The 23,448-nt window shown below is 39.5% G+C and overlaps 1 protein-coding gene and 1 long non-coding RNA gene across 2 annotated transcripts in view; both read right to left on the bottom strand.

Annotated features, from left to right (window-relative positions):
- The window catches only part of LOC123308358 (transmembrane protein 245), a 208,975-nt gene that overhangs the window by 179,637 nt on the left and 5,890 nt on the right, over window positions 1-23,448 (bottom strand). The gene's annotated exons all lie outside the window — the stretch shown is intronic.
- LOC123308368 lies at window positions 511-22,474 on the bottom strand. The gene is made up of 4 exons (XR_006537111.1): window positions 22,338-22,474; window positions 22,169-22,271; window positions 6,286-6,502; window positions 511-604 (listed from the first exon to the last, which is right to left on the bottom strand). It is a non-coding gene; the product is annotated as an uncharacterized LOC123308368 (long non-coding RNA).

The following is a 23,448-nucleotide window of genomic DNA, read 5'->3' as shown; positions in this document are numbered from 1 at the left end:
GGTTTTCTCTTGGGCTGGGGTTTCCAAGACTCTTTTCTTGTTTGTATCTTCATTGGAAGAGGAGCTATCCTTTCTCACTCTTTTGGCGGGTGGGGAAATTTTGGTTTGAGGGGTTTTGACCACCTCCATCTTCTGTTTTTGAACCGGTAAGTTCACTTCTTGGACATTTTTCAAAATAATGTTCTTCTTGAGTGCTTTGGAGTAAGGACTTTCCTTATTTCCCTCCTGCAACTCGAGCCTCTCCCTGAGATTTTTAATCTCATCAACTAAGCTAGATACGCATCTATCTAACTCATTCACCCTCGCTTTCAAACTTGCGTTCTCCTCTCTCAAAATATCGTGTTCGGACACGACATTAGCGATTTCTGGCGCGTCTTCTTCCATTACGGAATCGCAGTCCGAATGGTCAGACATTTTAGAATCTAATTAATAATTACTTTGCTACTCAAAGAAATTGGAAATAAAATTTTTCAAGACAAAAGAAAAATGTATCTCATGCATAAAAACAAAACAGAATTATCAACAATTTCTTCAGAAGAAGAGTCCGAAAGTACGCCTCCTTGAAATGCTGAAATGATTAATTTCCAAATACTAACTTCGTCCCCTGAAAAACCAAATTAATGATATTTCTAACATCTAATAAATTGATACAATTCATAAGACTTGCTTCAAGGTAAGCGCACATACAACGTCATCGGACGGACGGTACGGATCGGAATAAAATACTTTCAATGGAACTGAATGGAGCAACGCACATATGTGCGGACGGCAGGCATCGCATCGCATCCGACGGGAATTGAGGAACGAGAATTAAATTCCGACTTATGCGTGCCGTGTCGGCCGATTCCGACATATGTGCGATACGAATCGGATATTGCCGCGGCATTTTCGTCATTGTGCAAGTCTCTTTTTTTTTTTTTTTTGGTGTAGCAGGGGGAAAATCTGCAAACAGACGAACACACCCTCTGCTGAGGGGGAACAGTGTGGGGATTCTCACTCTCTGAGCTCGAGACCCACTAAAAACCCTTAACTGCTTCTTCATAGGTTCCGGGCATTTTGCCTATTAACCAGTTGACTCTTATGGTTTCTGGACTCTCACACGATCATAGTCGTGGTGATAGTTGTATGCTGCCTATAGCTTTTATAGGTTAAGCTCTTCTTTGGTTACATTTAAATCCTTAACTGATCTCTCGGTCTTCGGTGGTAGGTTCTTGACCTTCTAGCTTCTTCTGTTGGATCGTAGTCGACTAATCTTCGTAGTTCCTCATTTGGATGTTGTTTGGCTTTGTCGAATATCCTTTCCGCCTTTCTCTTCATAAATTCTGTAACTGGTTCCCATTCCAAGTCCTTGTAGATTTGTTTGTTCCTAACAAACCAGGGTACGTCCATCGCCATTCTAAGGAGTTTATTCTCAGTGGCCTGTATTCTCTTGATGTGGGTCTTGGCTGCGAAGCCCCATGCCGCCGATCCATATGTGAGTTGTGGTCGCGCAATAGTTTTAATCATCGTCAACTTGATGTTCTTATTCATATGACTTCTTCTGCCTATGAGTGGATAAAGTTTACTCATTGCGGCTTTTGTTTTATCAACAGCACATTTGATGTGGTTTTTCCATGTAAGTCCTCTGTCAAGCGTCACTCCTAGGTATGTTGCTTCATTTTTCCATTCAACCTCTTGTCCATCAACTTCAAGGTTTTCTTCCATCCTCAATCTTCTCTTTTGCAGTAATATTGCTTGAGTCTTTCTTCCATTGATTTGGATTTTCCATTTGATGCACCATTTGAGTAATTCATCTATGGCTTCCTGCAGTCTCCGGTGTATGATCTCTGGGCGTCGATGTCTGAACGCTATTCCTGTGTCATCTGCGTACAAGGTGAGCATATTCCTAGCATTCTTCGGGATATCATAAACGTATATTACGTAAAGCAGAGGTCCAAGTACCGATCCTTGTGGCACTCCCGCTTCCAAATGTCTGGTTTGAGAAGTTGCTCCATCTATCTTCACATAAAAGTTTCTATTCCTCAGATAGTTCCTTATAATCTTGCATAGCTTGGTCGAATATCCTGCTTTTTTCATCTTGTAGATTAGGCCTTCGTGCCATACTCTATCAAAAGCTCTCTCGATATCCATCAGAACTAATCCTGTGGCCTATTTTGTCTGCATTCCTTCGGTGACGTATTCTATGAGCCGTAGTAATTGGAGTTCAGTCGAGTGTTCTCGTCGAAATCCAAATTGTTCGGGTGGGATTATCTTCAACATTTCTGTTTCCTCATTCAGCCTTTTGGCGATAACCCTCTCGACGACTTTTCCTAGTGCTGATAGTAGGCTGATTGGTCTATAATTTCGAGGAAATTTCCGTTCCTTTCCAGGCTTGTTGAAAACTATCATTTCTGCAGTTTTCCATCTTTTTGGGTAGTATTCGGTCCTCATCACTCCGTTTGTTATATTCGTCAAGGCTGCTATTCCTTTTCTAGGCAATTTCTTCAACATATAATTCGTTATCCTATCTTCTCCCGGTGCTTTCCGGTTTTTCAGTTTCATTATGATCTCTTTGATTTCTGTTGGTGAAGCCGGTTTTGGAATGATTTCGGTTTCCGGTGGTTCCATCATCAGTTCTTCGTTTGCCTCCACTTCTTCTTCTAGATCTTCATTGTCATCATCATTTCTGTAATTTATTCTGGCTTCTCTCTCAATTGTGTCGGCAAGTGCTTCGGCTTTTTCAAGTCTCGTATATACCATTCCGTTTGCTCCATGCAGTGGAGGTATAACTGTCTGTTCTCGTCGTAAGCGTTTTTGCATTTTCCAAGCCGAGTGATCTATTGTATTCAGTTCCCTTAATCTCTGGTGCCATCTGTTATTACGCAGTTCTGTTAAAGCATTTTTCAATATCTGACTATGCTTATTCAGTTTCTTCTTGTCTTCTTCTCTTTTTGTTGTTCTGTAGATTTTCCTGAGTCTCCTGTTCTTTTTTATAAGTTCCTTTATATCCATTGGCGTATCTCCATGTGAATGTTTCGGAATTGGTTTCCTTATTCTCTTGGTGCTTTCTTCATAGGCTTCTTTTATATGATTTTCCAATTTTTCAACTGCTTCATCTAATTCATCCTGGGTGTTTATTTGGGGAATTTCCCTGATTTTCTCCTGAAGTAAATTCTTATATTTCTCCCAGTCTGTGCGAACCTTGGTTTGTGTCTCTTCTTCGTTTCTTGGGCCATGTCCCACTATGAATTCTATGGGATTGTGGTCTGAAGTTCCGTCTTCTATTGTATCAATGTTGATTTCTTCAGTGATGTCTTTCATTACGACAATGTCCAGTACATCGGGTAGTCCATTTACTCTTGGTATGTAGGTCGGTATATCAGGTCCTATCACAACTGCATTAAGTTTTTCAGCATAAATCTTCAGTCTTCTCCCGTTTGTATTTTCCACCCTACTGTTCCATTCCTGCGATTTGCAGTTAAGATCACCAATTATGATTTTCGGGTGTCTTCCTTCTAGTAGCATTTTTAGATCCTCTTCCAGCATGTCCTTATCCGGTGATTTATAAGTTGAAACAATCTTCACTTGCCCTCGATTAGTATTCACAATAATCGATATTGCTTCTACTTCTTGTCCATTGAATATTTGGTCGAAATGGTGATCCATATTCCTTCTAGCCAGTATAGCAACGCCACCTGTGCTGTTAGGTCTATCATTTCTGTAAATATCGTAATTGGGAAATGCTATCCGAACGTTGGGGTTAAGTCTCGTTTCTTGGAGAGCTATGACATCCGGTCTCTTCTCTTCAATCAGTTCTTCGAATTCTGATCTGCGGGCTCTCAATCCTTCGACGTTCCAAGAGACGATTATGAGATTGTTCTTTATCGTCGTGTCAGCCATTAAATATTCTTAATAATTTGCTGCATCTTCTTCTCAATCTCTTTCTCCAGATTCTGCATCATCGTGCTGAGGAGGTTTTTCGTGAACTTATCCAGTTCCTCAGTGATTCCAGAAATTCCTTTTCTGGTTTCGGCTTTTTTGACGGTTTTTGCCTTTTCCGTCTTTTTCTCTGGTTTCTTCGTCTCTTTGACTGCTTTGGTTGCAGTTTCCTGGGGTTTCTTCACTTCCGAAGAGTTTGGGGATGGCCTCGGTGTATTTTCTGTTGGCCTCGAGCTGGTCTGGTTCGATCTTGGCGATCTCTTGGTCTTTTTAGTGACCAATTTCCATTCGCTACATCCCTTGTAGCTGGCTGGATGTCCTTGCTCTCCACAGAGAACACAAGAGGCATTTCGCTCCTCGTTCTCCCTGGTAAGCGTACACTCCTTGGAGCTGTGATTACCGGAGCATTTCACGCACCTCCATGGAAAAGTGCACTTACTTTGGGCATGTCCATATCGCTGACAGCGGTAACATTGTCCAGGCCCGGTCGTCCTTCTCTTAGGTTCAACAACACAGTTCATGTTGTAGAGCCTTCTCACCTCGAAGATACCCTTATTCTGGGTTTTAACCAGCAATAAGGGCATCTGATTTTTTGTTTTATTTGAGGTCATCCTTATGACCTCAGCATCGACGATCCCTTGATCCTTGAGGTCGTCAAGTATCGTCGGGATATCTGCATCCATCTCACTACCGCGTAAATTTTCTTCTCCTCTTCTCGTTGGAGAGTGTAAAACTCTCTGTTGATTTTGTGGAGGAATTCAGTCATCCTTCGATGATCTTGTGGGGTTTGTGGGACGACCCTAATTCCGTCCTTCACAGTAGTCGCTCTGCTGTAATTTATTCCGTTTCGCATTAACGCGTTGGAAATTGACGTCCATTCGGACGTACCTCTCAGGGTAACTGGGGGGATTTTTTCTTTTCTCTCCACTGGAGTGGTTTTCTCTTGGGCTGGGGTTTCCAAGACTCTTTTCTTGTTTGTATCTTCATTGGAAGAGGAGCTATCCTTTCTCACTCTTTTGGCGGGTGGGGAAATTTTGGTTTGAGGGGTTTTGACCACCTCCATCTTCTGTTTTTGAACCGGTAAGTTCACTTCTTGGACATTTTTCAAAATAATGTTCTTCTTGAGTGCTTTGGAGTAAGGACTTTCCTTATTTCCCTCCTGCAACTCGAGCCTCTCCCTGAGATTTTTAATCTCATCAACTAAGCTAGATACGCATCTATCTAACTCATTCACCCTCGCTTTCAAACTTGCGTTCTCCTCTCTCAAAATATCGTGTTCGGACACGACATTAGCGATTTCTGGCGCGTCTTCTTCCATTACGGAATCGCAGTCCGAATGGTCAGACATTTTAGAATCTAATTAATAATTACTTTGCTACTCAAAGAAATTGGAAATAAAATTTTTCAAGACAAAAGAAAAATGTATCTCATGCATAAAAACAAAACGGCTCATCAAAAATTCTCTACGCTATGAGAAAAATCAGAAAGAAAGATACGAAAAATAAGCTCACCTGATGTTTTCTGCAGTACCAACGAGAAAAAAATCCCTGGACACTTAGGATGAACACCAACTTTGAAAATTTTAACGAATTAAAATTCCGATAACAAATATAGAACCTACAAAAACTCCACAGACGGAATCAAATATTCCGTAGCTTTGTTAGTGGGCACTTTCACCTCCGCTTTCACTTTTACGGCACTGTGACTTTCTCGTCCGCTTTCTCTTTTATAGCACTAGGAGCACTGTAGCACGTCTTCTCCTGTCAAGCGATTGACTCGGAATGCAAGTCTCTACCTGCAGCAGCTTCCTTGTTGTATGGGTAGCCATTCTAATAAGCAGGGCAGAAACATGAATTTTCACGAAAACTTTGGGGGCGGGATTATAATTTAGTTTGAATTGTGTAATTTCAGTGCAAGAAACCAGCAATAATCGCAGGCAATATGGCTGGTTGAAAATTCAGTTATTCTATTAAAAAATACTGAATGAACCACTATGTATAAAATTTTTCTTTCAAATTGTTGCTTTTAAATACTTTCCTTCAGTGGCTCCTCTTATGGATTCGAATTGAAGAACTAAAAAAAGGACTAAATAAGAGAAGTAATTCTCCAAAATCATTCCTTTTTCTACATTCATATATATCATCAATCCACATTCGCCAACATCTCCTTCGTTTTTCGAAAATTTTATTCTTCCAGAACAATCGCTAATTTCTCACCGCTTGAAGACATATTCGAAACTAACCTATTCTTCCGGCGATTTCGATCGATACCTTCATAAAATTTCCGACCCTTCCGATCATGCCGTCCGTCCGATGCCGATGTTTGTGCGCTTACCTTTATAGAGAATAACTGCAGATAACTCCTCACCTTCGCCATGATTGCTGTATATTTCAGAAAAGAAACCAGTCAGTATGATAACCTGAAAGACTGCAAAAACTGGCAAAGCATAGGAACCAAACTGATTTGCAATAGTGAGACATATTATCAACCATACTCCAGTGGCTGTGAAATGAAAAACCTTATTGTTCCTTGGTGTCCATAAGCAATAAACCAAACTTATATAAAAAACTATCCCAAGGAATATCTGAAACAAAAGAATTTTATTTAATATCCTCTCTAGTCCAAAAGTCCGAAAAAAACATCAACGCAAAATAAACTTAGTTCAGAGAACACCCAGAATTATTTATATTCATGAAAACTGTTGCATTATTGCATCAGATATAGAAATCCAGATGACTGGTAAATTTGACAGGATTTGCACAATTAAATGACGAATATTGTCTAACGCAGCCAATTTTATTTCTTTCAACACTAATAATAATGTAACGTTTTCTTCGCTTAATTAAAACGTCCAACTTATTAAAATTATTTATTTACACTTAATACACTCATAACTCACAAACTAACTATTACACTACTATTTATTTCCACTCTTGTTTATTTCCACTAGTCGCTTGCACTGTAACTGTACTTGTACTTGCCTACCTGCTCCTCCGCTGGGCTTATATAGGCGCCGGAAACATTCAGGTACCTTCGCGGTTATTCTGGAAGCTCTCGACCGCTCTGGTTCTCGAAAGGTCCGACCGCAAGGGCCGGACTGGTTACACTGTCCCCTCCTTAAGCCTGTTCTGTCCCAGAACAGATTTAGTGAATTCCTCCGAGGACCGTGGCGAAACTTGCACTCATCACCATTCCTACAGTGGCCATTCTGATGGAAGTAGCACTCCACAGTTTTTCCAGGCTCCCTGGCCTGCTTTGGGTTGAAACTGCACACCAGGATCCGTATACCAGTCCCCTGAAATACCACCTCCAGCATGCTTCGCACAACTCGCCAATTCAGCTGGTCCAATCCACAACCGAGCTTGGGAACAGCTAATTTCCTAACTCCAAAGCGTTGAAGGTCTTCTTTCAAGCTATGCAGTGCCGTCCATAGATTCTGATAGGTTGGCTTCTGATAGGAATGTTGCTTTGTGACTGTGTAATAAATGAACCGACCTTCAGCCTTCAATTTCAAAACTTTTCCGATTCTTGGCTGCTGTCGCAATAGTTGTTCCTGACGTCCAAATTTATTTCTGAATACTCTTGCTATCCCTTTGCTCATACGAAGGTCCTCCGCTACGCAATGAGCGAGAGAGTATTCCTCAGACACGGTGAAGAGATCTTGATGTACTTCCTGTGTAACGCCGAAACGTACAACGCGTGTCTCACCATAACAATCCATAAACTTCTGGTAATCGCTGCTACCTTGCATCGGGGCTTCCACAAGACGTACTTCTTCTTTGTCCTGCGCGTACGGGGCTAATCGGTTGAAATGGACAACCTTTGGTTTTCCTCTGGGGAGCTTCCTTATCCGGTAAACTACATCATTTATCCTCTTGATTATTTCATACGGTCCCTCCCACTGTCTCTGCAGCTTTGGTGAAAAACCTTTCCTCCTTTGTGGATTATGTAGCCACACCAGATCTCCAGTGGTGAATCCACCTTCAATAGCCTTGATGTCGTAGCGCATTTTCATTCGGTCACTTGCTTGCTGCATTTGATTGCGTACCTTGTCATGAATGTAATCCAGCTTGTTCCTTAATTTACTAACGTAGTCCTCCCCAGCTACGTCTTCTCCAGGCTTACATCCAAACTCTAGGTCGCAAGGCAGCCTTATTTCTCGGCCGAACATTATACTGGATGGAGTTTCCTTGGTAGATTCTTGAACCGAAGATCTATACGCCATGGTGAAAAGATGTAAATATTCATCCCAATCCCGCTGGTGATCAGAAACTACTTTGGCTAGATGTTTTCCCATGGTCCGATTCATTCGTTCGACCATGCCGTCTGATTGTGGATGAAGAGGTGTAGTCCTTGTTTTGTGAATTCCCAATTTGCTGCATACTTCTTGGAATAACTTCGATTCAAAATTTCGGCCTTGATCACAATGCAGCTCCAGAGGTATTCCAAATCTGCAGAAGAATTCTCTGACCAATTTATCAGCTACCGTACTTGCCTCTTGATTAGGAATACCGTAGGCTTCCACCCATTTCGTGAAATAGTCCATCGCTACCAAAATGTACTTGTTTCCATGGTCTGTTTCGGGAAAGGGGCCAGCGATGTCGATAGCTACTCGTTCCATGGGAGATCCGACGTTATATTGCTTCATTGGTGCTTTTCCTTTACCATAAGGTCCGTTAGCAGCAGCGCAAACCTTGCATCTTCTACACCAATCTTTAACGTCCCTCTTACAATTTAGCCAATAAAATCGCTGCCTGACTTTTTACAACGTCTTAGTTATCCCGAAATGTCCACCTGAAGTTCCATTATGTAGTCTGGTCAGAATGTCTGTCACACGGCTCTTCGGCACAATCAACTGAAGTCTCTGCTCAGTTCCATCTTCATTTTCCCAACAACGTTTCAGAAGACCTCCATCAATCTTCAACGTTTCCCATTGTGCCCAATACGACTTTACATTCTGGCTCAGTCTGGATACTTCTTCCCAAGTAGGTCGTCTACCGCTCTTCTTCCAACTCAGGATTATTTTCAAGTCGTTATCTTCCTCTTGTGCTCTTTTTCCAATTCTGGGCAGTTTCGGTTGAAATGTACACTTTTGTTGCACTTCCAGCACACAGTATCCTTTTTCCTAGTTTGTGATATTCTGCGGATTTCTTCTCTGACAATGTCCTCAATAGATCGGTCTGTTTCTTGGACTTGTCTTACACGAAGGTGTCCTCTATGCGACGCTTGCTTCGCTGCCTCTATTTCCAAAGCCTGGGCTAAGGCATCATCTATGGTTCTAGGGCGTGCTAGTCTCAGGGCTTGTTGTATTTCATTATCCTTTATCCCATCTACGAATGTCTGGATTGATAGCTGTTCCAGGAAGGTATCTGGAGCAGATGGATAAGCCAGTCTGACTAATCTCGCCACATCAGCTTCAAACTCCTGGAGATTTTCCCCTGTTTTCTGCATTCGGTTCTTTATTTGTGCATGGTAAACTTGTTGTAGATGAGCATCACCATATCTCATCTGAAGTTTCGATGTAAGAACTTCGTAACAGGCTTGTTGGCTCTCCGGAATCGTTTGCAGAATGTTGAGTGCCTCTCCTCGTAGAGCTATTATTAATGCCGTGGCTTTTTCGTTATCGTTCCAATTGTTCGCCAGCGCAGCAGCTTCAAACTGTTTTTGATAGGTCGACCAGGGTATTTTTCCATCAAAAGTTGGAGGCTTGATCTTCATTCTACTACCTTCGCCGTCATTTTCCGCTTTCGCTGTGCTGTAGGGTGATGAAGCCAGAATATCTGTTCTGTTTGGCATTCTTTTCAAGGAATCTATCAATTTGGCATGATGTTCAATTAATCCTGCCATTTCTTCAAATTTTCCATTAACTTCATCATAAACTTTGTCAAACTTTTTATCAACTTCGCCAAACTTTTCGTTCACTATATCAAACTTTTCGTCTACTTTATCAAATTTTTCATTTATGGTTTCCAGTTTCTTATCCAATTTATCTGTAAGTTGACTCACCACATCATTACAATTTTCCTTAATCTGGTCCATTTTTTCATTCAATTTACAAGAGTTCTCGTCCATTTTTTCATTTAATTTTCGAGAATTTTCTTCCATTTGTTCATTCAACTTACATGAGTTCTCGTCCATTTTCTCGTTCAACTTACAAGAGTTCTCGTCCATTTTCTCATTCAACTTACGAGAGTTCTCGTCCATTTTCTCATTCAATTTTCGAGAATTTTCTTCCATTCTTTCGTTCATCTTACTCAAAAAGTCCATTACCGCTTGAGTCTCCATTGCGTTCTGTAATCTTGTGGTCACTGGCATGAACAAATAACCGAAAATATTTATTTAATTCGAGCGATGTTGAACCTCACACGTGACACCAATGTAACGTTTTCTTCGCTTAATTAAAACGTCCAACTTATTAAAATTATTTATTTACACTTAATACACTCATAACTCACAAACTAACTATTACACTACTATTTATTTCCACTCTTGTTTATTTCCACTAGTCGCTTGCACTGTAACTGTACTTGTACTTGCCTACCTGCTCCTCCGCTGGGCTTATATAGGCGCCGGAAACATTCAGGTACCTTCGCGGTTATTCTGGAAGCTCTCGACCGCTCTGGTTCTCGAAAGGTCCGACCGCAAGGGCCGGACTGGTTACAATAATGTTAAAATTGTTTCCTATTTCTGAGTACGTATAACTGAGGTCAAATGAATCCAACCCAGAGAGACTCCCTACCAAAGTGGAATAAAATCAATGCTATAATAAATAAACAGTTCACCCCGAGACGTCGAAGCGAGTAGACGTGTTGAATGATACTAGTGCGATACGTCATTTTCCAAAGAGAAAGTCGAAGAGAAAGTCGAAGTGAAAATGTACACTAGCGAAGCTACGGAATTTTTGATTCCGTCTGTGAAGTTTGTGTAGGTTGTATACGTGTGTGTGTTATCGAAATTTTAATTCGTTAAAATTTTCGAAGTTGGTGTTCATCTCAGAGTCCAGATCGGTTTAGATCGTTGGTTCTGCAGAAAGCATCAGGTAAGCTTATTTTTCGTATGTTTTTCCTGATTTTTCTCATAGCGTAGAAAATTTTTGATGAGTCGTTTTGTTTTTATGCATGAGATATATTTTTTTTTGTCTTGAAAAATTTTATTTCAAATTGCTTTGAGTAGCAAAGTAATTATTAATTAGATTTTAAAATGTCTGAATATTCGGACTGCGATTCCGTGATGGAAGAAGACGCGCTAGGAATCGCTAATGTCGTGTCCGAACACGATATTTTGAGAGAGGAGAACGCAAGTTTGAAAGCGAGGGTGAATGAGCTAGATAGATGCGTATTTAGCTTAGTTGCTGAGATTAAATCTCAGGGAGAGGCTCGAGTTGCAGGAGGGAAATAAGGAAAGTCCTTACTCCAAAGCACTCAAAAAGAACATTGTTTTGAAAAATGTCCAAGAAGTGACCTTACCGGTTCAAAAACAGAAGATGGAGGTGGTCAAAACTCCCCACCCGCCAAAAGAGTGAGAAAGGATAGCTCCTCGTCCAACGAAGACTCGAACAAAATAAGAGTCTTGGAAACCCCAGCCCAACAGAAAACCACTCCAGTGGAGGAGAGGAAAGAAAAAATCCCCCCAGTCACCCTGAGAGGTACGACCGAATGGACGTCAATTTCCAACGCGTTAATGCGAAACGGCATTAACTATAGCAGAGCGAAAACTGTGAAGGACGGAATTAGGGTCTTCCCACAAACCGCCGAAGACCACAGAAGGATGACGGACTTCCTTCATAAAATAAATAGGGAGTTTTACACTCTTCAACGGGGGGAAGAAAAGAAAATCTACGCGGTAGTGAGATATCTACCGCTGGATGCAAATATCCCGACGATCCTTGACGACCTCAAGGATCAAGGGATCGTCGATGACCTCAAATATAACAAAGAGGCCGATGCCCTTATTGCTGGTTAAAACCCAGAATAAGTGTATCTTCGAGGTGAGAAGGCTCTACAATATGAACTGTGTTGTTGGACCTAAGAGAAGGACGACCGGGCCTGGACAATGTTATCGCCGTCAGCGATATGGACATGCCCAAAGTAAGTGCACTTTTCCATGGAGGTGCGTGAAATGCTCCGGTAATCACAGCTCCAAGGAGTGTACGCTTACCAGGGAGAACGAGGAGCGAAATGCTTCTTGTGTTCTCTTTAAAGAGCAAGGACTTCCAGCCAGCTACAAGGGATGTAGCGAATGGAAATTGGTCACTAAAAAGACCAAGAGATCGCCAAGATCGAACCAAACCAGCTCGAGGCCAACACAAAATACTCCGAAGCCAGCCCAAAACTCTTCGGAAGTGAAGAAACCTCAGGAAACTGCAACCATAGTAGTCAAAGAGACGACGAAACCAGAGAAAAAGACCGAAAAGGCAAAAACCGTCAAAAAAGCCGAAACCAGGAAAGGAATTTCTGGAATCACTGAGGAACTGGATAAGTTCACGAAGAACCTCCTCAGCACGATGATGTAGAATCTGGAGAAATAGATTGAGAAGAAGATGCAGCAAATTATTAAGAATATTTAATGGCTGATATGACGATAAAGAAAAATCTCATAATCGTCTCTTGGAACGTCGAAGGATTGAGAGCCCGCAGACCAGAATTCGAAGAACTGATTGAAGAGAAGACCGGATGTCATAGCTCTCCAAGAAACATGACTTAACCCCAACGTTCGGATAGCATTTCCCAATTACGATATCTACAGAAATGATAGACCTAACATCACAGGTGGCGTTGCTATACTGGCTAGAAGGAATATGGATCACCATTTCGACCAAATATTCAATGGTCAAGAAGTAGAAGCAATATCGATTATTGTGAATACCAATCGAGGACAAGTGAAGATTATTTCGACTTATAAATCACCGGATAAGGACATGCTGGAAAAGGATCTAAAAATGCTACTAGAAGGAAGACACCCTAAAATCATAATTGGTGATCTTAACTGCAAATCGCAGGAATGGAATAGTAGAGAGGAAAATACCACAGGAGAAGACTGAAGATTTATGCTGAAAAACTTAATGCAGTTGTGATAGGACATGATATACCGACCTACATACCAAGAATAAATGGACTACCCGATGTACTGGACATTGTCGTAATGAAAGACATCACTGGAGAAATCAGCATTGATACAATAGAAGACGGAACTTCAGACCACAATCCCATAGAATTCATAGTGGGACATGGCCCAAGAAACGAAGAAGAGATACAAACCAAGGATCGCACAGACTGGGAGAAATATAAGAATTTACTTCAGGAGAAAATCACGGAAATTCCCCAAATAAACACCCGGGATGAATTAGATGAAGCAGTTGAAAACTTGGAAAATCAAATAAAAGAAGCCTATGAAGAAAGCACCAAGAGAATAAGGAAACCAATTCCGAAACATTCACGATACGCCAAGGGATATAAAGGAACTTATAAAAAAGAACAGAAGACTCAGAAAAATCTACAGAACAACAAAAAGAGAAGAAGACAAGAAGAAACTGAATAAGCATAGTCAGATATTGAAAAATGTTTTAACAGAACTGCGTAATAACAGATGGCACCAGAGATTAAGGGAACTGAATACAATAGATCACTCGGCTTGGAAAATGCAAAAACGCTTACGACGAGAACAGACAGTTATACCTCCACTGCATGGAGCAAACGGAATGGTATATACGAGACTTGAAAAAGCCGAAGCACTTGCCGACTCAATTGAGAGAGAAGCCAGAGTAAATTACAGAGATGATGATGACAATGAAGATCTAGAAGAAGAAGTGGAGGCAAACGAAGAACTGATGATGGAACCACCGGAAACCGAAATCATTCCAAAACCGGCTTCACCAACAGAAATCAAAGAGATCATAATGAAACTGAAAAACCGGAAAGCACCGGGAGAAGATAGGGTAACGAATTATATGTTGAAGAAATTGCCTAGAAAAGGAATAGCAGCCTTGACGAAAATTACAAACGGAGTGATGAGGACCGAATACTACCCAAAGAGATGGAAAACTGCAGAAATGATAGTTTTCAACAAGCCTGGAAAGGAACGGAAATTTCCTCAAAATTATAGACCAATCAGCCTACTATCAGCACTAGGAAAAATCGTCGAGAGGGTTATCGCCAAAAGGCTGAATGAGGAAACAGAAATGTTGAAGATAATTCCACCCGAACAATTTGGATTTCGACGAGAACATTCGACTGAACTCCAATTACTACGGCTCATAGAATACGTCACCGAAGGAATGCAGACCAAACAGGCCACAGGATTAGTTCTGATGGATATCGAGAGAGCTTTTGATAGAGTATGGCACGAAGGCCTAATCTACAGGATGAAAAAAGCAGGATATTCGACCAAGCTATGCAAGATTATAAGGAACTATCTGAGGAATAGAAACTTTTATGTGAAGATAGATGGTGCAACCTCTCAAACCAGACAATTGTAAGCGGGAGTGCCTCAAGGATCGGTACTTGGACCTCTGCTTTACGTAATATACGTTTATTATATCCCGAAGAATGCTAGAAATATGCTCACCTTGTACGCAGATGACACAGGAATAGCGTTCAGACATCGACGCCCAGAGATCATACACCGGAGACTGCAGGAAGCCATAGATGAATTACTCAAATGGTGCATCAAATGGAAAATCCAAATCAATGGAAGAAAGACTCAAGCAATATTACTGCAAAAGAAAAGATTGAGGATGGAAGAAAACCTTGAAGTTGATGGAGAAGAGGTTGAATGGAAAAATGAAGCAACATACCTAGGAGTGACGCTTGACAGAGGACTTACATGGAAAAACCACATCAAATGTGCTGTTGATAAAACAAAAGCCGCAATGAGTAAACTTTATCCACTCATAGGCAGAAGAAGTCATATGAATAAGAACATCAAGTTGACGATGATTAAAACTATCGCGCGACCACAACTCACATATGGATCGGCGGCATGGGGCTTCGCAGCCAAGACCCACATCAAGAGAATACAGGCCACTGAGAATAAACTCCTTAGAAACAAACAAATCTACAAGGACTTGGAATGGGAACCAGTTACAGAATTTATGAAGAGAAAGGAGGAAAGGATATTCGACGAAGCCAAACAACATCCAAATGATTAACTACGAAGATTAGTCGACTACGATCCAACGGAAGAAGCTAGAAGGTCAAGAACCTACCACCGAAGACCGAGAGATCAGTTAAGGATTTAAATGTAACCAAAGAAGAGCTTAACCTATAAAAGCTATAAGCAGCATACAACTATCAACACGACTATGATCGTGTGAGAGTCCAGAAACCATAAGAGTCAACTGGTTAGTAGGCAAAATGCCCGGAACCTATGAAGAAGCAGTTAAGGGTTTTTAGTGGGTCTGTTTTGCAGATTTTCCCCCTGCTACACCAAAAAAAAAACGATAATATCAATAAATAATGAAGCGAAAACAATAATAGACGACAATCACGATGTTCAGTACCTACGATTCGGACCAGGAACCTAGCCCTAGAACGCCTTGTAAGCTGTGATATCCCAGCTTACCGCCCGTAGTGATTTCTGTATAGAATTTCGCTTGGTAACAGTATGTCTAGTAGTTGGGGAGCCGAAGTGGGAAATTCGGGATTTACTCGAGCGTGTCAGATTAATACAAGGAGAGATACCTTGTACCCTGTAGAGTACCTCTACCAAAAATTAGACCTGTATATAGGGGGACTTGTCAAGGACCTCTTGTCAGAAAAGATCATTGTACATACTCGAGCGTGTCAGATTAAGATATTTGTGGTTCATTATTACATGCTGAAAAGTATATATTCTCTTAATCTGACAATTCAAGCGTGACGAAAATGTGTGGAAGGGCGACAAAGTTGCGAAAAAAAACTTCACGTGTTCATTCTCGAGCGCGTTGGCGTTTTTTTTTAATTTTGATGTTAATGATTCAAGAATAAAAAATATAATCTGACAGTTTCAGGAATCCGAAACAATAAAAATTGGCCATAAAGGTCACAAAAATCAGTTTTTTTTAATTATCTCCAGCCTTGGGCTTCAAATCTCTTTTGCATTCCTTATAAAAGTTGTAGAGCATAACATTTCCTACAAAATTTGTCTCAAGCAATTTTTTCTACGTTCAAACGTTTATCAGATATATGGCGATTATTGTACATTAGACTGGGTTTCTACATTGACCTTGGGGTTTCGTATGTGTGGCTAAGCTCCTCGCCCTCATCACTCTCTAACTCGAAAACGGTTTAGAGTAGGCAAAATTGCTTCAGAGGAAAGTTGTATAGAATTTTATTATCTACAACTTTCATAATTAATACAAAAACGATTAAAGGTACAGGCAAGAAGATATTCGAAAAAAATGTCCTATTCTTATTTCCTCAAGTTTTTTCCTATTTAGTCAAGATTTATTTTCTATATACACATAATCTCCTTTTTTGAAATTATAATGTTTCCGTTTTTTGTCAATCAATTTTTTATTATATTGGTGATTACGTAAAGAATTGTAGAATGCCATTTCTTCATCCCTTGATAAGTCGCTTTGTCCAATCAGTTCTTCTGGAGCAATTGGATCTAGTTTTCCATAAAGCAAGTATTCTAGGCTATATACAGTTACAGAATGGTCTGTCTTATTATATTCTTCTATTCATTGATCAATTATCTTTGTCCAGGCTCTAGTTTTTGTTTCATTCTGTTTGCATCTTATTCTATTCACTAATGTCTGATTTAATTGTTCATTCAAACCATTCGAAAAATGGCAGTCTACTGCTGTAAAAATCAAGTGTATATATAAATTCTTTATATGCTGTCTAAACGTTTCAGAATTTATTCCCGGGTAATGATCTGTTAATAACGTTTTAATTTGGTGCTTATCCTGAATTCTGTTGATCAATTTTATGAAGTCTTCATTTGTCTGATTTTTGATGTACTCGCAAATGCATAGCGAGTGAAATGATCGACTAAAAGATGGTATCTTTTTGAAAAACGATTTCCACCAAAATCTCCAATCGTATCTAATGACATTATTTCAAATGGTTCATTTGCTGGCCCTATTTGTGACAAAAGACCAAATTTCTGACCTACTTTGGTTTTATTCTTGCAACAGATGTCACATTTTTCACAAATTTGCCTTGTCAGAGAGTCCATGTTTGCAATATAATAAATTTTTCTGATTTTGTTGGTTATTTTACTAGCACAAATGTGACCATAATGCTTGTGGATTCTTTTAATTAACTCTAAACCAAAATCATTTGATAATAGTTATTTTCCTATCAAGTGCGGAAAGTGATACTTGCCCGCACGAAACTGCCGTTGCCCGAACGATGCGAAGCAGAGTTCGGGTAAGCAGTTGAGTGCGGGCAAGACACTTTCCGCAAGAGTTAGGAACAATATTTTTTCTACAAGCGCTTGAAATATATAAATATAACCATTTCACGAAACAGATCATATCTCATTTGATTAATTCGTATATAATGACAGACGTAATTCTGCATGTCATTACTATGGGTTACTCATCGTTGACGTTCGGTGCATAGAGACATGATAGAATTTAATTTATTCTATAAGATTTGCGTGCGGGAAAAACCCCTGCTAATCCATTCCCGCACGCAAATGCGTGCGGGAAAGAAATAGCAGGCGTTTTTCCCGCACGTTTTGGAAAAGTGACTCTTTGCAACTTGAAATGCGTGCGGGAAAAAGGTTGAACGCGCACGCTTGTAGAAAAAATAATTTTTTTCATTCTTCCTCAATTTATAAACTATATCTCCTTGAACAACAGTACTTCTTATACGATAAATCATTTCTCGATTATGACACTGATCATCTCTTATTTCATTCAATGTCACTAGATTGACAGTTCTTATACAGGGTCCGGCAAAAAAACCTCCCTGATTTCAATAGGCATTTGCAAAAAGAATAAGAAACATACAGAACAGTTACTTATATTTGTGAATAGCCTATATGATGCCATTTTACATCACTTAGTACACTTTACGTGGTTTTGAAAATTATGTCTGATAAATGATGTCCCCCATTGTTAAGACATTCACGAAGTCTTTCCCTGAAGTTGTCCATAGTTCTTCGTGTAACTTCCCTTGGAATGGCTGCCACTTCCTGCCTAATGGCATCTTTTAGTTCTTGCAGAGTTCTGGGACGATGTTTGTACACTTCAGCCTTTAGTTGCATAATCTTCTTCAGACAACCTTTGTGCAACCATTATTTTGTAGGGATGCAGATGAAGTTCTTTATGCAGAATTTTCCTTACACTCCTTTCTGACAATCCCAGGGCAGCTGCATGTTTAACCGCTGAACACTGAAAATGGCACGTACGCCGCTACGGAACAATACCCCCTCCCGATCTCTACCCCCACTACAACTCACGCGGTGGCCTACTCAAACCGGGGAGGTTTTTTTGCCGGACCCTGTATATTCATCTGAAATATCACTATCTTCCAGAACTGGATTACGGGAAAGGCAATCTGCTTCTACATTCCCCTTACCTGGTTCATACCTAATTTCAAAATCAAATTGAGAAAGGAAATGTATCATTTCACCTAATTCTTCATCTGGTCTTGTACGAAATTCTTTTCCCTCTAAAGGTTTATGGTCTGTGACAACTTAGAATTTACGTCCTAATAACCAATATTGCCAAAATTTTATCGCTTCTTTAATTGCAAGGCATTCTAAGAAAATAGCCTTTTTATTCTTCTGGAATTTGTTCAGTTTCTTTGAGAAATATGCTACTTGTTTCAGTTCACCGTTAATCTGTTCTTGTTTGAGAACAGCCCCAACTCCTTGAATACTGGCATCTGTATAGAAGGTTATAGCGGCACTTGGATCAAAAATTGCAAGGACTGGTTCAGAGCAAAGAATTTCCTTAACTTTATCAAAAGCTTCTTGACAATCCGGAGACCAGTCAAATTTCACATCTTTCCTTAATAAGTTATGTAATGGTTCGAGTAACCTATATGAATTTTCTATATATTTGTGATAAAAATTTACTTTTCCCAAAAATTGCCTTATCTTTTTTCGCGTATCTGGAGGAGGAAAATTTTTGTCGTTGAGAGGTCACACTAAATTGTTTCCTACAATATGTCCTAAATATTTGACTCCTTAATTCGCAAAATTACATTTGATGAATTTAAGTGACCCATACCGTGGAACCTCGTGTATGCTGATGACGTGGCCTTGATAGCGGAAAGTTGGCGAGAGACAGTTTGGAGCAATGGAGGAGACCTCTCGAATCAAACGGATTGCGGATTAGCAGGGCTAAGACGGAGTACATGGTGTTCAGCTTCGGCCTGGACGGGGAAACTCTTACAAGAGTGAGTAAGTTTAGATACCTGGGCTCTGATATTTCTGAGGATGGCACTATAACAGCTGATATAAATCACAGAGTATCATCTGGATGGAACAAGTGGCGTAAGTGTAAGTGTCGGGCACCCTCTGTGACCCTAAAATGCCAGTGAGAACTAAAGGCAGAATCTACAAGGCTGCCGTTAGACCGGCTTTACTATACAGTATCGAAACATGGGGTACAAGACGAATGGATGAACAAAAACTGCATACTAATGCGCAGAAATGGGCATGCTTCGATGGGCAGGGGGGGTTACACTTAGAGATAGGGTTCAAAATGCGTATATACGGGGTAGCTTTAAGGTGGCACCAATTACCGAAAAATTGAAGGAATCCAGATTGAGGTGGTTTGGACATGTGATGCGTAGACCGGAAGATCACGTAGTGAAGAAGTGCCTTTCCATGGCTACTAAGAAGAGGGGGAGAGGCAGGCCCCTGACTACCTGGATGACGAATGTCCAGAGGGACATAAGGGAGTTGGGCCTGTCAGCTGATGACGCTTATCGGCGAGATGAATGGCGCCTCAAAATTAGGAAAGCCGACCCCGCATGACGGGAAAGGGCTAAAACAAAGAAGAAAGACATTTGATGAATATAAGTCTGAAGCCTTCTTCACATATTGCTTCCAATAGTTCCTGTAAATCTTTTATGTGTTGTTCAAATGTCGGAGAAAATATAAGACTACCATCTATATAGTTGGTACAAAATGAATTCAAATTATGTCGTCGGATGATATTGCTTAAGATACGTTGGAATATCGCTGGTGATTTATTAAGTCCAAAAGGTAAGCATTTCCATTGCCAATAATCATTTTGAGTCACAAAAGCACTCTTGTATCTATCTTTGACTCGAACGGGAATAGACCAGAAAGCGGAATTTATCTCTAATGTGGTGAAAAATTTGGCATTCAGTGTCTTGACTAAGATTTCATCGATTAATGGAAAAATTTGTGATTCAGGAACTATTAATTTATTAAGTTCAAGAAAATCAACGCCCAATCTTGTCCTAGATCCTTCATCCCTTTTGTACGCCAAGGTGACTGGTGCTGCGAACGGTGAGGAAGATTATTCAATAAAATTTGCCTTCAACAATTTCCCTATTTGAAAGTCTATTTCTTTCTGATCTTCCATCGAGCATCTGTAAGGTTTTTTTCCCACAAATTTATGTTCTATAAGTTTAATTTGTGCTTCAGTATCCTCAACTTGACCAATGTCACATTTATGCTTCGCAAAAATATTTTCATATTTGTTAATTAACATTTCTATCTTATTCCTCTGGTTTGTTGTTAAATGTTCTAACTTTGCTTCGAAAAGCTCTGTAGGTATCCCTTCATTAAAATTTACTGAAAATTCTTGGTTATCAATTTCATTGTCAAAATATCCAATATTTTCGTCCTCATTTGTATCTAATCTCTGATAAATATTCAAATCATAATCTTGTTTCAATTGAAAATTTAAAATAGAATCTAATCCGAGTAGAATATCATACTCGAAGTTATTATTATTAACTACAAAAAGCACAATCTCTTTTTCAATCTTATTGATTCTGATTTTAGTTGTTAGTTTTCCTGAAAAATTTGCTTTGCCATTGACTGTTTTAAACGTGTTCCTATCAACTTTAATTTTGAGTTTTAACTTTTCTGTCACTTTCGAATTCGGAAGAGTGACATTTGAACCTGAATCATGAACCCCACATAATTCATCATTATTTAAGAACACTCTCAATTCAATCAATGGCAGCAAACCTAGTTTTTTTGATCGGTTACAGTTTCATTCAATGTATTTTGTACTCCAACATAATTCACTGTCCTTATAATACCATTCACATTCTCTTGCTTGTTATTTTTTAATTTTAAACGACATAAAGATTCTGGATGGAATCGCCCAGGAAAACCATTCCTATCACAAAATGAGCATGATTTCCTTCAATCTGCTCTTTTTAAAGATACTTGTTCATTAGTTTGCTTCATGCTTTTATTCTTGGTAATTCGACTACTGTAATTTTTGACTAAACTCTCCAACTTTCTTAATTCACCAGTTAGTTCCTCAAAAGTCGTAACATCTGATCTATTAATTCAATCCTGAACAAAAATTGGCAAATTTATCGCAATCAAATCAATCAGAATGTCGATTGGGAAATTGTTCCCAAGATTCAGCAACAAATTTTCCTTTCGAAAAGCATAATCAAGTAAACTTCCACCCATGTATCTAAATGAATATGCCTCCCTTAATTTATCCCAACTCGTTTCAGAGAAGCTTTCCAAAAAGTTTTTCTTCCAAGTTGCAAAAGAATTGTTCAAACTTAATACTATTAATTTAGAAGCAAACCATTCTTTAGCTGTTCCATCGAGAAACAAACGTAGAATCAGTATTTTGTCTGCATCAGCTTCTACTCCACATCGAGCGCATTCAGTCTCAAAGTTCTCCAACCATGAGTTATCCTTTATATAATTGAGATCCTTTTTGTTGCTCATAGGAATATTCATTTCTTGAATCTTCTTCAGCAATTCTGAAAGCACTGTCTGTTGTTTCTCATGATTTGTTTCATATGCTGGAGAATAGGTCAGCTGTAAATACTCCTCTTTGAAAATCACATCTCCTTCGTCATCGAAATATATAATAGTTGCTCTAATTCAGTAGTAAGTGGAATAACACATGCGCGGAATGATCCCGGTGTTTTTATTGAACTCAAAATATTCACTTTCTGAACAGCAAAGAGTGCACAATGATCACTCGGATTCTGTTTTTCAGCTGGTATTTCAAAATACATCTTCGTATCAATATTTTGGATCCATTTGAACTTGAATATATTTTTCTTACTATTTCTTGGTGTTTCAAGTGCGATACAGATTCTCATGGAAAGAGGCATTTCACTCAGCTTACCTACTTCTTATCTCACGATCAATAGCCTGAGTTTTTGATTCATAAGAATGTAATCCATTCTTTATTCTTTATTGAAGAAATAGGTTTTTCTGATGTCATTAACCTGTAATGGATACAATATTTCAATTATTAGCTACAAACTAGCCTAAACAAAGTTCCAATTACTGACCTGTAATGGAATCAAAAACAATGCTATTTCTTCTACTAAGTGTGAATTAAATACAATGAATCAAATATTCAATGACAGAAAATTGCAATTCTAAAATTAATTATGTCAGTCATACGCACTCTATAAAACTGCTATAATAAAGAACACAAAAAATAATAATACAATGGAAGTTTTCTTGAAAATAACACAATTTATTTTTACATGTATAAATGTGTGTTTGAAATGAAAAGATGGAGTAGCTTCCCCAATTTCAAAGGTCTAGACACGCCACTGATCCAACCCTATATTCGTCTTCATAATGGCTGTGGTCCGTATATACACTTTGGTTTCTTCTGGTTAGTAAGTGGGCGGTCCGTATATGTCGAATTCCTGACAATTCGGTTCAATATCAGTCACCAGAGTAACCGCTCTGGTAACTTTCGGTTACCAAATGTGTATATACGGACCATACGCAATTATTATTGTTGGAATGCTGCTTCATCGTCACCACAGATATAGATACACCAATATATTGTAAATATTGGGAAGGTCAACACATAGAGTAGAAGAATAACTCCTGTGGACCTACTAGAGAAATCGATGGCTCTATAAACGGCTGATCTAAGGCACTGGTGTGTGTGCATTTGACATTTTTTTTGCAAGCATCAACATTGGACCGAATTGGGGATATGGGATCAGTTTCGTGGCTGCGCCACCGTGTCATCTGCTTCGTTCAGTCCTTGTTCTGTTAAAAAAATCTAATGATACTCTTTCGTTCTATAAAATGCCTCGAGCAACGTTTTTTTTTTACACTTTATACTGTATCATGTTAGATCATCTTCAGAGGATTGGAAGGGGGTAGTTTTTGATGCACAAATTGGAAGTAGTTTTTGATGCACAAGTGGAACGTTACTTTTGATCAAGGAGGTTGTCCCGATTTTGAGGAGACGTATTTGTCAAAGGGTTGTGACATTTTCGATTTCTTAGTATGTCCGCGGCTCAAATTGAATTATTGCATAAAGCGATTCGTGATTCACGTGACGATATCGAGAAATACTTCGATTCTGTCATTGCGAAGTTAACTGATCTGAACGAAGCCAAAAATAAGATCTTCTGTTTGGAGGAAGAGAAC

The sequence above is a fragment of the Coccinella septempunctata genome, chromosome 2 (genome assembly GCF_907165205.1).
Source record: "Coccinella septempunctata chromosome 2, icCocSept1.1, whole genome shotgun sequence".
In the NCBI taxonomy this organism is placed as follows: domain Eukaryota; kingdom Metazoa; phylum Arthropoda; class Insecta; order Coleoptera; family Coccinellidae; genus Coccinella; species Coccinella septempunctata.
This window is presented reverse-complemented; position numbering and strand designations above follow the sequence as displayed.